Source organism: Peromyscus maniculatus, chromosome 3 (genome assembly GCF_049852395.1).
Source record: "Peromyscus maniculatus bairdii isolate BWxNUB_F1_BW_parent chromosome 3, HU_Pman_BW_mat_3.1, whole genome shotgun sequence".
Classification (NCBI taxonomy): Eukaryota; Metazoa; Chordata; class Mammalia; order Rodentia; family Cricetidae; genus Peromyscus; species Peromyscus maniculatus.
In genome coordinates, this window is record NC_134854.1 from 19279516 (window position 1) to 19291741 (window position 12226).

Below are 12226 nucleotides of genomic sequence, written 5' to 3' on the forward strand. Positions count from 1 at the left end.
GCCCCACTGGGAAGTCGCCGGCGGCGGAAAAGGGCGCGCGACCTTCATCCGGTTTGGTCCGTCATCGAATCTTGTCCTTCCGGAAGCTCGAAATTTGGTGCAGACAGAAAAGTGCCCCGTCTCTCTGTGCTAGAAGTGTGGCTTTTGAGGAGTCGCTGCAAGTTTCTCGGGTTTCCTAGAGAGATGCTATATAACTCGAAAGTCTTGAGTGAGCGAGTTGTTACCTCTCAGAGCTAATTCATCGTCGTTTCCATTCATCTTCGTCAGGTCCTTCTTATTAAAGATTTGAGAAACACTTCATCCAAATCCAAACTTTGAGGCTTCTGGGAGTTTTCTTGGGAGGGAGGTATGGATCAGTGTGGATTCGTCGCTCCCTCTGATAGCCCACCCCATCTCACAGTGCTATACTTGGAGTTTATGTCCTCCAAGCATAGCTTCCCCCAGGTAACTAACACAAGTGAGCGCCAGCTGGTAGACTTTGTTATTGCAGGTCAAGTAGGCTATGGAAGAATCACGGGAGGTATTTTTCCCAAGTGTATTTTTCCAAGCGCACGATCATGGGGATTCTTATAAATGATGTGAGATGACAACCAGGCAGCTCGATGTTCCCAAGTCCTAACTTGTGTAGACATGGGTAACTTTCCAGAGCCAGTAGCTCTTTATCCTTATTTTTCTCATTCCCGGTACATTTCTAATCCTCCAGCAAATCCTCCTGGCTCCACACCAAACTCGTGCAGAAATCAAGCATCATTCCCACCACACCCTGTACCATAAATATCCCTTTCCACTGGAGAGCTTCCTGTACCATAATCATCTCTTTCATTGGATAGCTTCCTTATTTGTGTTCCTGCCTCTGGCCATGTTGAACCTCGGTTATAATCTACCTAGGAGGAAATTAGAAAATATCACTCCTCTGCTTGACAAATCCTCAATGGCATTCCATTAGTGTAAAACCAAAAGCCTCTCGACCTCTAGAATTTAACTTTTCTGTATACTCACTCTCTAGTCAGAGAGTTCGAGCCACACCAGCCTTTGGGTTCTTTATCCTGAGAAGGCCAGGCACACTTGCAACCGAAGGCCTTGGCATTTGACAAACATTTGCTTGTAACCTTCTCTCATATGCATTCTCTTAGCTTATTTACTTTGCCCAACTCATGGTTTGGGAACCCTGCAAATCAGACCCCTCTAAGAGCCTTGTTTGAAACTAACATAACCAAACCAAAATTCTCATGCTATTCCTGCCCTTTTTTTTCTTTTCCATAGTATTTAGTACACAGAATTTACTTGGTTACTTGCTCCTGTTTCTCACTAGTATACTCAAAGAAGGAATTTTCAGGAGGGGTGCTTCCCACTGATCCATCTGTGCTCTAGACCTGTAATAAGCACACAATAAATATTTGTTGCATTGATGTATGAAGTTTATTAATGGTGCTGAGCACCTCAGGGTTTGCATGTAGGTAAAACACAAGAATGTAAGATCTTGGGTGGTTCTTTCACAGACACTGAATTTCTGTCTAGGTAACTACTAGGAAGTCCAAAAAGACAATATCCTCGGAGATTTGCTCATTTCCAGGACTCTCTATGGTGCATCACAAAGAGGAAGTACTCCATATTTATTGTCTTGATTAGAGTCTTTCCTTTTACTTAACTTTAAGAAAAATATTTGCCTAAAAGAATACAGGATATTTTTAATGGATTTAATTTGGTATTGTGACAAACCACATTAATGGTGAGGATTGAAGAGCAGTGTCATTATTTTATCTCAGGAAATTTTTCTAGCCCTATTTCATCTGTTTAATAATTTAATAATTTAAAATTATTTTCTCATTCTAGTTTACTTTTTTCTAGTTTCCCTTTAGGTTAAATTACAGGTATAATAAATATTTCTTTCAGAGCCAAAGCTCTTTATAAAAATGTAGAAAATATTCTGCCAGTGAACTAATAAAAGAATTGGTTCAGCCTAAAGGGAACAGAAAAGATCCACAAAGCTTTTGTAAACCAATGATCAGAAATGGATATGATGGCCAGAAAGATTCTAAGACAGTAGTAGTTCTCAACTTTCCTAATTCTGTGATCCTTTAACACAGTTCCTCATGTTGTGGTGCCCCCCCCCCAACTGTAAAATTCTTTTGTTGCTACTTCATAGCTGTAATTTTGCTACTGTTGTGAATTGTAATGTAACTATATGATGTGCAGGATATCTGACTGTTCTAAGACGTGGTGGTATAGCTAGACCTTGAGAAAAGGAATCAAGAAATAAGAATAAGTGTACTAGTAGATGAACTTTTTTCCACAATGAGTGAGGCAGTGCACTATTTTAAGGATGAAACTTGCTGTTTCTCTGACCATTCAACTGAGTTTTCCTCTTGTGGTCAAAGAATCCATAAATGGAAAATAAAATTTGAGTTGAATTCCTGGGTATTAATCCAGATTAGTAAACTTCATTTTGACCACAAGAGGAAAATTGCAATAGGAAGGTCATGGAGACAGTAAGAGTTCGTATAGATCACCTCCCACAAAATAGAGATGGAAGAAGAGGAGTGTTGACTGAAAAGATAAAAATGGTGAACAAGGAAAAAAAAACATCTGGAAAAAAAACAGAAAGGGAACATCTGCCTGGGGCCCGCTGCATTGACATTTCATGGCATGCTCTGATCTTTATATTAAAGTGTAGAATGTTGGCAATCTCCAGCTCCTCCCATTCCAAACCCTACCCCAAGAAAGCCTGCTAATTGACAGCTACTCCCCGGGAGCTCCTGTAGACTGTCCCTACATGGTATTTAAGTTGCAGCCCATAGTCTTGCCATGTGATTTCTTCTCTTCCCCTGAGATCACCTCGGGATGCTTTGCTCATTAAATCTGGACTATTAATTTAGTTTGATTTGGCTTATTGTATCCTTGAAATTACTCACTACTGGAGGCTATTTTCATAATACTGATCATAGAAAATAAGTCTTACTATCAAATAATACTAAAAACATGTTCCAAAGCTGGAGAGATGGCTTGCCAGTCAAGAGCGCTTGCTGCTTTTGCAGAGAACCTGTATTGAGTTCCAAGCATCCACATAGCAGCTCATTCATAACCATCTGTAACTACAATTCCAGGGGATCCAACTTTCTCTCCTATCCTCCATGAGCACCCATCATACACATAGTGCACAAATTTTCATGCAGCCAAACACTCAAACACTTAAAATAAAAGTTTGTAGCAGTAATTTTTCTGTGCTAAGGATTAAATTCAGGGCCTCCTACTAAGCAAGTGCTCTTCCACTGAGCTACATTGCTTCTCCATTTTATAAAATGTTATATTCTGAAACAAGGTTTCACTAAATTGACCTTGTCATGCCTTCAGTCCTTTGTATGTTCCAGTCTGGCCTTGAACATCTACCTCTGCTCATAAATAGATGGGATTACAGATGGGTGGTTAGTGGCAGCTAAATCTTTCTCTAAGTAGTTTTCATAAACTTAAAGACCAGAGAGATGATTGAGGCTGAAATAATCACAGGGGCTACTTAGAGTCACCTCCGACAACACCAGAAATAGTTCATCCCTTCATTGAAAGTTGTTTATCATCATACTGAGGTGGCAGATATGGAAAGGAACAAATTTTTAGATACTTTTACTTGGCATCTGAATATTTATAGTTATTTGAAAACAATGGTGAAGAAGTAAATATTTCAAGTTAAGCACGAAGTTCAAAGAATAAAAGAAACAAATTAATTCATGAAAAATCTCTTCTATGAGCCAGGTGGCAGTGGCATACACCTTTAATCCAGCACTAGGAAAGCAGAGGCAGAAGGATCTCCAAGTTTGAAGCTATAATGAGTTCCAGGATGGCCATGACTACACAGAGAAACCCTATCTTAGAAAAAAAAATATATCCTATAAAAATAAATTTAGACAACGGTCTGTTTAGTGTATTCCTGAATCTCTAAAACACATTACATAAATAATAGCAAGGAGAACTACATGCAATTATATCTGGATGGAAAGACTCTAAGTCTGTAAGTGATGTTTTGAAAAATTTACAATTGTTTATGAATTGGGATGAGGAAATCAGCCAAAAATCTGGATAAATTTTTATTTTTAATAATTTAATAACATATGATAAGCTCTAAGGATGAAATCATCATTGCATAGATACTGATAAAAAATTGACAAGCTCAAAACACATTCCTGATAACAATAGTAATTTTTAATGGAAACCAGTGAATTCTGTAGCATGAATGTCTTAGTTAATGGGAAAGCACCTGATGTGCAAGATTTTGTACAAAACAGAGTGAAAAATAATGTTTTTGATTTCTTAGTTGTGCAAAAGGGATAAACAAAAAGATAAAAGGGGTAAGATGGAAAGAAAGTAATGAAATGAGATGTTTCTTAGTTTGAACTTTAATTTTTACTTAAGAATAATATTTTATTATTAAAATAAACTTATTTGTTTAATTAATTAATTAATTTTGATTTTTCAAGACAGGATTTCTCTGTGTAGCCCTCGATGCCCTGGAACTCTCTCTATAGACCAGGCTGTCCTTGAACTCAGAGATCTGCCTGCTTCTGCCTCCCAAATGCTGGAATCAAAGGCTTGCACCACCACAGCTAGCCTAAATTTATTTTTAAAGCTTACATTAATATTTTTTTTTCTTTGGTTTTTCGAGACAGGGTTTCTCTGTGTAGCTTTGCGCCTTTCCTGGGACTCACTTGGTAGCCCAGGCTGGCCTCAAACTCACAGAGATCCGCCTGGCTCTGCCTCCCGAGTGCTGGGATTAAAGGCGTGCGCCACCACTGCCCGGCTTACATTAATATTGGAAGCAAGATCTAGAACTATTTCTGCCTGTTACTTCGGCCATATAATGCAAACTTTGTTCTGAATTTTGCCATTTATACCTGTTTTCTCTTTACCCAAAATTTATTTAGGTAGATGAAAATAGATTTTTTGCTTTCATATTTTCTAATTTTATGGAATGATAAATGTGTTGGTTTGAATAGGTATGGCCCCCATGAACTCATGTGTTTGTACGCTTGGCCTGTTAGGAGTGGCACTATTAGAAGGTGTGGCCTTATTGACATAAGTGTGTCGCTGTGAGGGCAGGCTTTGAGGTTTCATGGGTGTTCAAGCTATATACAGTACACAATTTCTTTCCTGTTGCTTGCAGATCAAGATGTAGAACTCTCAGCTCCTTCTCCAGCACCATGTCTGCCTGTATGCCACCATGTCCCACCATGATGATAATGGACTAAACCTCTGGCATTATAAGCCACCCCCAACTAAATGTTTTCCTTTATAAAAGTTGCCATGGTCATGGTGTCTTTTCACAGCAATAGAAACTGTGTCGTGTAATATTTGAACATGTAAAGTAAAAGGAATTCCTTCAGATTCCTGTTGAAGTCTATTTCACAAATACATGGGCTTCTGAAGAAGTTTTAAATATGATGTCTCTATTTTGGGTGTGCAAAGTACTTTATATCAGTAAAATATGCTATAGAGCAAGCTTAACAAATTACTTCAATGGTCTGCCTTTTTTACCTACTTTTCTTCATTTTACAAAACAGAGTTCTATGTAGTTGTGGATTTGTCCATCACATCTGATTTTGTTTTGTGTGTTTTGAAACTATGATTTGAATCCATTCTTGTACCTTTCAGCAATTGGGAACAATTCAGTGTCTTTAGTTGTATTTTATCGAATATTTTATCACAGTTCACAATTGCTTTTGTTTGGTCAGGAGCCTTTCTACATCCAGTCATCATAGGTTATCTTATTTTCTTTCTCCTCTTCGTTATCTACATCTGAATTTTATCCAGCCTTTCAGTAGAAGAATTTAACCTATTCATATTTATTGTTTAATGGCCTCTTGAAGCTTCCATTGATATCGCACATTCTGTTTTCTACCTATTAACTTTTCTGTAATATTTTATAAAATTATTGGCTTTATAACAGTTGGAAAGTTTCACATTCTACTCCTGTTTTTCTGGCATCACCCTTACGTTTTTATATGTACTAATATGATATTGCTCCAAAACATCTAAAGATAGTCAGTTATTTGGCCCGCTTCAAAATAAGAAAGCATTAGCAAAACTCTCCCCCTGGCTAACCTCTACAATAAGCTTTCATTGATGTCACTTAGAATTGCAGAGATTACTGCACTAAAGTACACTTTCTTAGCAATCAACATTTCTGAATACTTAATGTTATTTCTTACTGCCCATGCTTTTGTATTCCATTTCTTTATCCTGGATTCATGGCAGGGTTTGGGTGGGTTTCATTTGTTTTATTTGGGTCAAATCTATTTCAAACAGAAGACACCAGACTTTTAAGTCTAAAAATTCTACTCTTTATTTTTTGTCTTCCTCTCCTTGTTTTGTTTGCTTTCTTGCTTTGTTGTTGCTATTGTTTTGAAATTCATTTTTATCTTTATGCACCTGTGTGATTGTATGCCCCATGTGTGGGGGTGCTGAAGGGGCCAGGAGAGACTACTGAATCCCTTGGAACTGGAGTTACAGGAAGTTGTGTCCCCTGATGCTGGCAGCCATGTGACTTCTTTGGTGGACAAAGCCTGAGAACAGCACAAACAAATTCTCCTTGTGGCAAGACCCTGGAGAATCTGACCGTTTTGGCAAGGCTGATGGATTGGTTCACTGCCGGACCATATGTGCTACCTGCTCTCCTTGCTCTTTATACAAGTCATAGTGCTGGCTGCCTCTAGTCTCACTTTTTTCAGAGCTACGGATACAATAGCTATTACAATAGGGAAACTTCACCCTGATGACTCTCCTCTGGGTGAGCCAGAGGGGAGGTTGTTAAAAATATACAGTGGACCTGATTCAGCACCTAAAGCCGTTCATGTTTCAAGTGTGGCCATGAATTCAGGATTCTCAAGAACAGGATGTTGCCTTTCCAACGTACCCTTTGACTAGCTTGAAAGAGTCACGGTAGTTCATGATCATATTACAAATTTGCCTAACTGTTCTGGAGAGAATGATTTTAACCACAAGAGTCTAAGAGAAATGCAATAAGGCCACAGGCCTCACCTCCGTTGATTGGAGGAAGGGATGAGTGGTTGAGCTCCCAGGTGGGCAGCCCTGATGTCTAGGCCCTAGCCCCTGGGGTCACATCCCCTGCCCCTTCCCCACCTGCCAAAGCCCCAGTGACCAGGCAGCAGCATCCTCTCCCTGCCAAAAATCCCCCTGGGCATCAATGACCCCTGGAGCCACAGGTCCTACCTTCATTGATTGGAGGGAGAGGGACCCCTACGCACAAGCTCCACCTGCACAGATTGGAGCAAGAGATGGGTGGACAGCAGTGTAAGAATACATCCAACAACATAGAGAATAGTATGGCACCACCAGAAACTAGTGGTTTTAAAACAGCAATACCTGAACATCCCAACCCAGATGAAACAAAAGAAAATGACCTGAAAAATAACTTTATGAAGATGATAGAAGCCTTTAAAAAGGAAATGAAAAACTCCCTTAACAAACAAAAATTGGAAGAAATCAAAGAATTACTTAAAGAAAGCCAAGAAAAAACAACTAAACAGGTAAAGAAAATAATTGAAGACATGAAAATTGAAATAGAGGCAATAAAGAAAACACAAACTGAGGGAATTCTGGAAATGGAAAATCTAAGTAAATGAACTGGAACTACAAATGCAAGCCTAACTAACAATATAAGAGATGAAAGAGATAATCTCAGGAGTTGAGGATACGATAGAAAAAATAGATTCATCAGTCAAAGAAAATGTTAAATCCAGCATACTTTTAACACAAAACATCTAGGAAATCTGGAACACCATGAAAAGTCCAAACCTAGAAATAATAGGGATAGAAGAAGAATTCCAGCTCAAAGGCACAGAAAATACATTCAACAAAATCGTAGAAGAAGCTTCTTCTTCGGGAAAACACCAAATGACAGACGACGCCGGTGCAGCGGGAGGGTCTGGAGGACCTGGGGACCCAGGACTAGGAGGCCTCTGCGGCTTCCGCGGAGGATTCGGCAGCGGCCTTGGGGGTCGCGGTCGTGGTCCGGGCCGTGGCCGTGGCGGAGGCCGCGGGGCTCATGGAGGTAAAGTTGAAGACAAGGAGTGGATCCCCGTCACCAAGCTGGGCCGCCTGGTTAAGGACATGAAGATCAAGTCCCTGGAGGAGATCTACCTGTTCTCCCTTCCCATTAAGAAATAGGAGATCGGGCAGGAAGGGAGAGAACAAGGGAATCAGTGGCTATTATGTAGAACTGAATAGTATTGTAAAATAAATTAATTAATTAATTAATTAATAAAAAAAAGAAAAACGAAATAGGAGATCATTGACTTTTCCCTGGGCACATCCCTAAAGGATGAGGTTCTAAAGATCATGCCAGTGCAGAAGCAGACTCGGGCTGGCCAGCAGACCAGGTTCAAGGCTTTGGTCGCTATTGGGGACTACAATGGTCATGTTGGTCTTGGTGTGAAGTGCTCCAAGGAAGTAGCCACTGCCATCCGAGGGGCCATCATCTTGGCCAAGCTGTCCATTGTCCCTGTGTGGAGGGGCTACTGGGGGAACAAGATTGGCAAGCCCCACACTATCCCGTGCAAAGTGACAAGCCGCTGTGGCTCTGTGTTGGTCTCATCCCTGCCCCCAGAGGCACTGGCATCGTCTCTGCTCCTGTGCCTAAGAAGTTACTGATGATGGCCGGTATTGATGACTGCTACACGTCAGCCAGGGGCTGCACTGCCACCCTGGGCAACTTTGCCAAGGCCACCTTTGATGCCATCTCCAAGACCTACAGCTACCTGACCCCCGACCTCTGGAAAGAGACTGTGTTCACCAAATCTCCTTATCTTGTGAAAACCCAACCAGAGTGTCTGTTCAGAGAACCCAGGCTCCAGCTGTGGCCACCACATAAGGGTTTTTATACAAGAAAAATAAAGTGAATTAAATCTGTTAAAAAAAATGTAGAAGAAAACTTTCCCAACCTAAAGAAGAACATGCCTATAAAGATAAAAGAAGCTTAAAGAACACCAAATAGACTGGACCAAAAAAAATGTTCCTTCGCCACATAATAATCAAAACACTAAACATACAGAATAAAGAAAGAATATTAAGAGCTGCAAAGAAAAAAGGCCAAGTATCATATAAAGGTAGACCTATCAGAATTACACCCAACTTCTCAATGGAAATTCTGAAAGCCAGAAGGTCTTGGATAGACATTCTGCAGACCCTAAGAGACCACAGATGCTAGCCCAGACTACTATACCCAGCAAAATTTTCAATCACTATAGATGGAGAAAACAAGATATTACATTACAAAACCAGATTTAAACAATACCTGTCCACAAATCCAGCCCTACAGACAGCACTAGAAGGAAAACTCCAACCCAACAAAGTTAGCTGCACCCACAAAAACACAGGCAATAGATAACCTCACACCAGCAAATACCAAAGAAGGAAAACACACACACACACACACACACACACACACACACACAACAACAACAACAACAACAACAACAACAAAACCAAAAATAACAGGAATTAGCAATCACTGGTCATTCATATCTCTTAATATCAATGGGTTTAATTTGCCTATAAAAGACACAGGTTAATAGAATGGCTATGAAAACAGGATCTATCCTTCTGCTGCATACAAGAAACACACCTCACCCTCAAAGACAGGCATTACCTAAGAATAAAGGGTTGGGAAAAGATTTTCCAATCAAATGGACCTAAGAAACAAGCTGGTATAGCTATCCTAATATCTAACAAAATAGACTTCGAACTAAAATTAATCAAAAGAGATGAAGAGGGACATTTCCTATTCATCATAGGAAAAACCCATCAAGATGAAGTCTCAATTCTGAACATCTATGCGACAAATACAGGGGCACCCACATTTGTAAAAGAAACATTACTAAAGCTTAAAGTCCACATCAAACCCCACACTCTAATATTGGGTGACTTCAACACCCCACTCTCACCATTGAACAGGTCTGCCAGACAGAAACTTAACAGAGAAATGAGGGAACTGACAGATATTATGACTCAAATGAACTTAATGCATGTCTATAGAACATTTCACCCAAACACAGAAAAATATAACTTCTTCTCAGCACCTCATGGAACCTTCTCTAAAACTGGCCACATACTTGGTCACAAAGCAAATCTCAACAGATACCAAAAAAAAATAGAATAACCCTCTGTATGTTATCAGAACACCATGGCATAAAGTTAGAATTCAACAACAACACAAATTGCAGAAAGCCTACAATTTCATGGAAACTGAACAATGCTAGACTTAATCATCACTGGATCAAGGAAGAAATAAAGAAAGAAATTAAAGACTTCTTAGAATTCAATGAAAATAAATGTTACTACATACCCAAACTTATAGGACACTATGAAAGCAGTGCCAAGAGGAAAGTTCATAGCACTAAATGCCCACATAAAGAAATTAGAGAGATCTTATACTAGCAACTTAACAGCACACCTGAAAGCTCTAGAACAAGAAGAAGCAAACCCACTCAAGAGGAGTAGACAAAAGAAAATAATCAAATTGTGTGCTGAAATCAGTAAAATAGAAAAAAAGAGACCAATACAAAAAAATCAAGAAAACAAAGAGTTGGTTCTTCAAGAAAATCAACAAGATAGACAAACCCTTATCCAAACTAATCAAAAGACAGAGAGAGAACATCCAAATCAACAAAATCAGAAATGAAAAGGAGGAAATAACAACAGACATTGAGGAAATCAAGAGAATCGTCATGTCATACTTCAAAACCATGTACTCCACAAAATTGGAAAATGCAAAAGAAATGAACAATTTTCTGGATAGGTACTACATACCAAAATTAAATCAAGACCAAATAAACAATTTAAATAGACCTATAACCCCAAAGGAAATAGAAGCAGTCATTAAAAGTCTCCCAACCAAAAAAAGCCCAGGGCTGATGATTTCAGCATAGAATTCCATCAGAATTTCGAAGAAGAGCTAACACCAATACTCCTCAAATTGTTCCACAAAATAGAAACAGAAAGAACATCGCCTAACTCTTTTTACAAAACTACAGTTATTCTGATACCCAAACCACACAAAGATGCAACTAAGAAAGAGAATCAAAGACCAGTCTCCCTCATGAACACTGATGCAAAAGTATTCAATAAAATACTGGCAAACCAAATCTAAGAACACATCGAAAAAAATCATCCACTATGATCAATTAGGCTTTCGAGATGCAGGAATGGTTCAACATATGAAAAATATGTTAATGTAATCCACCATATAAACAAATTGAAAGAAAAAAAAAACATGATCATCTCATTAGATGCTGCAAAAGCTTTTTGACAAAATCCAACACCCCTTCATTATAAAGGTCTTAGAGAGATCAGGGATACAAAGAACATACTTAAACATAATAAAGGCAATATACACCAAGTCAACAATTAACATCAAACTAAATAAAGAGAAACTCAAAGTGATTCCACTAAAATCAGGAACAAGACAAGGCTGTCTACTCTCTTCATACCTACTCAATATAGTACTCTAAGTTCTAGCCAGACCAATAAGACAACAAAAGATCAAGGGGATACAAATTGGAAAGGAAGAAGTCAAATTTTCACTATTTGCAGATGATATGATAGTTTACATAACTGACCCCAAAAATTCTACCATGGAACTCCTACAGCTAATAAACACCTTCAATAATGTGGCAGGATCCAAGATTAACTCAAAAAAATCAGTATCCCTCCTATATACAAATTACAAACAGACTGAGAAAGAAATCAGAGAAACGTCATCACAAATAGCCAAAAATAACATAAAATATCTTGGGGGTAACTCTAACCAAACAAGTGAAAGACCTGTATGACAAGAACTTTAAGTCTTTTAAGGAAGAAACTGAAAAAGATATCAGAAAATGGAAAGATCTCCCATGCTCATGGATAGGTAGGATCAACATAGTAAAAATGACAATTTTATCAAGAAGCAATCTACAGATTTAATGCAATCCCCATCAAAATCCCAACACAATTCTTCACAGACTTCAAAAGAACAATACTCCTGTATAATAAAGGAACCTCTGGAGACATCATCATCCCTAACTTCAAGATTTATTCTAGAGCTATAGTAATAAAAACAGCTTGGTATTGGCATAAAAACATCAGGTGGATCAATGGAATTAAATTGAAGGTCCTAACATTAATCCACACACCTATGAACACCTGATTTTTGACAAAGTAGCCAAAACTGTACAATGGA

At 38.8% G+C, this 12226-nt stretch overlaps 1 pseudogene; it reads left to right on the plus strand.

Moving 5' to 3' along the window:
* Positions 1-7902: 7902 nt before the first annotated feature.
* Positions 7903-8920, plus strand: LOC102918189 (small ribosomal subunit protein uS5-like; annotated as a pseudogene).
* The last annotated feature ends 3306 nt before the right edge of the window (positions 8921-12226 follow it).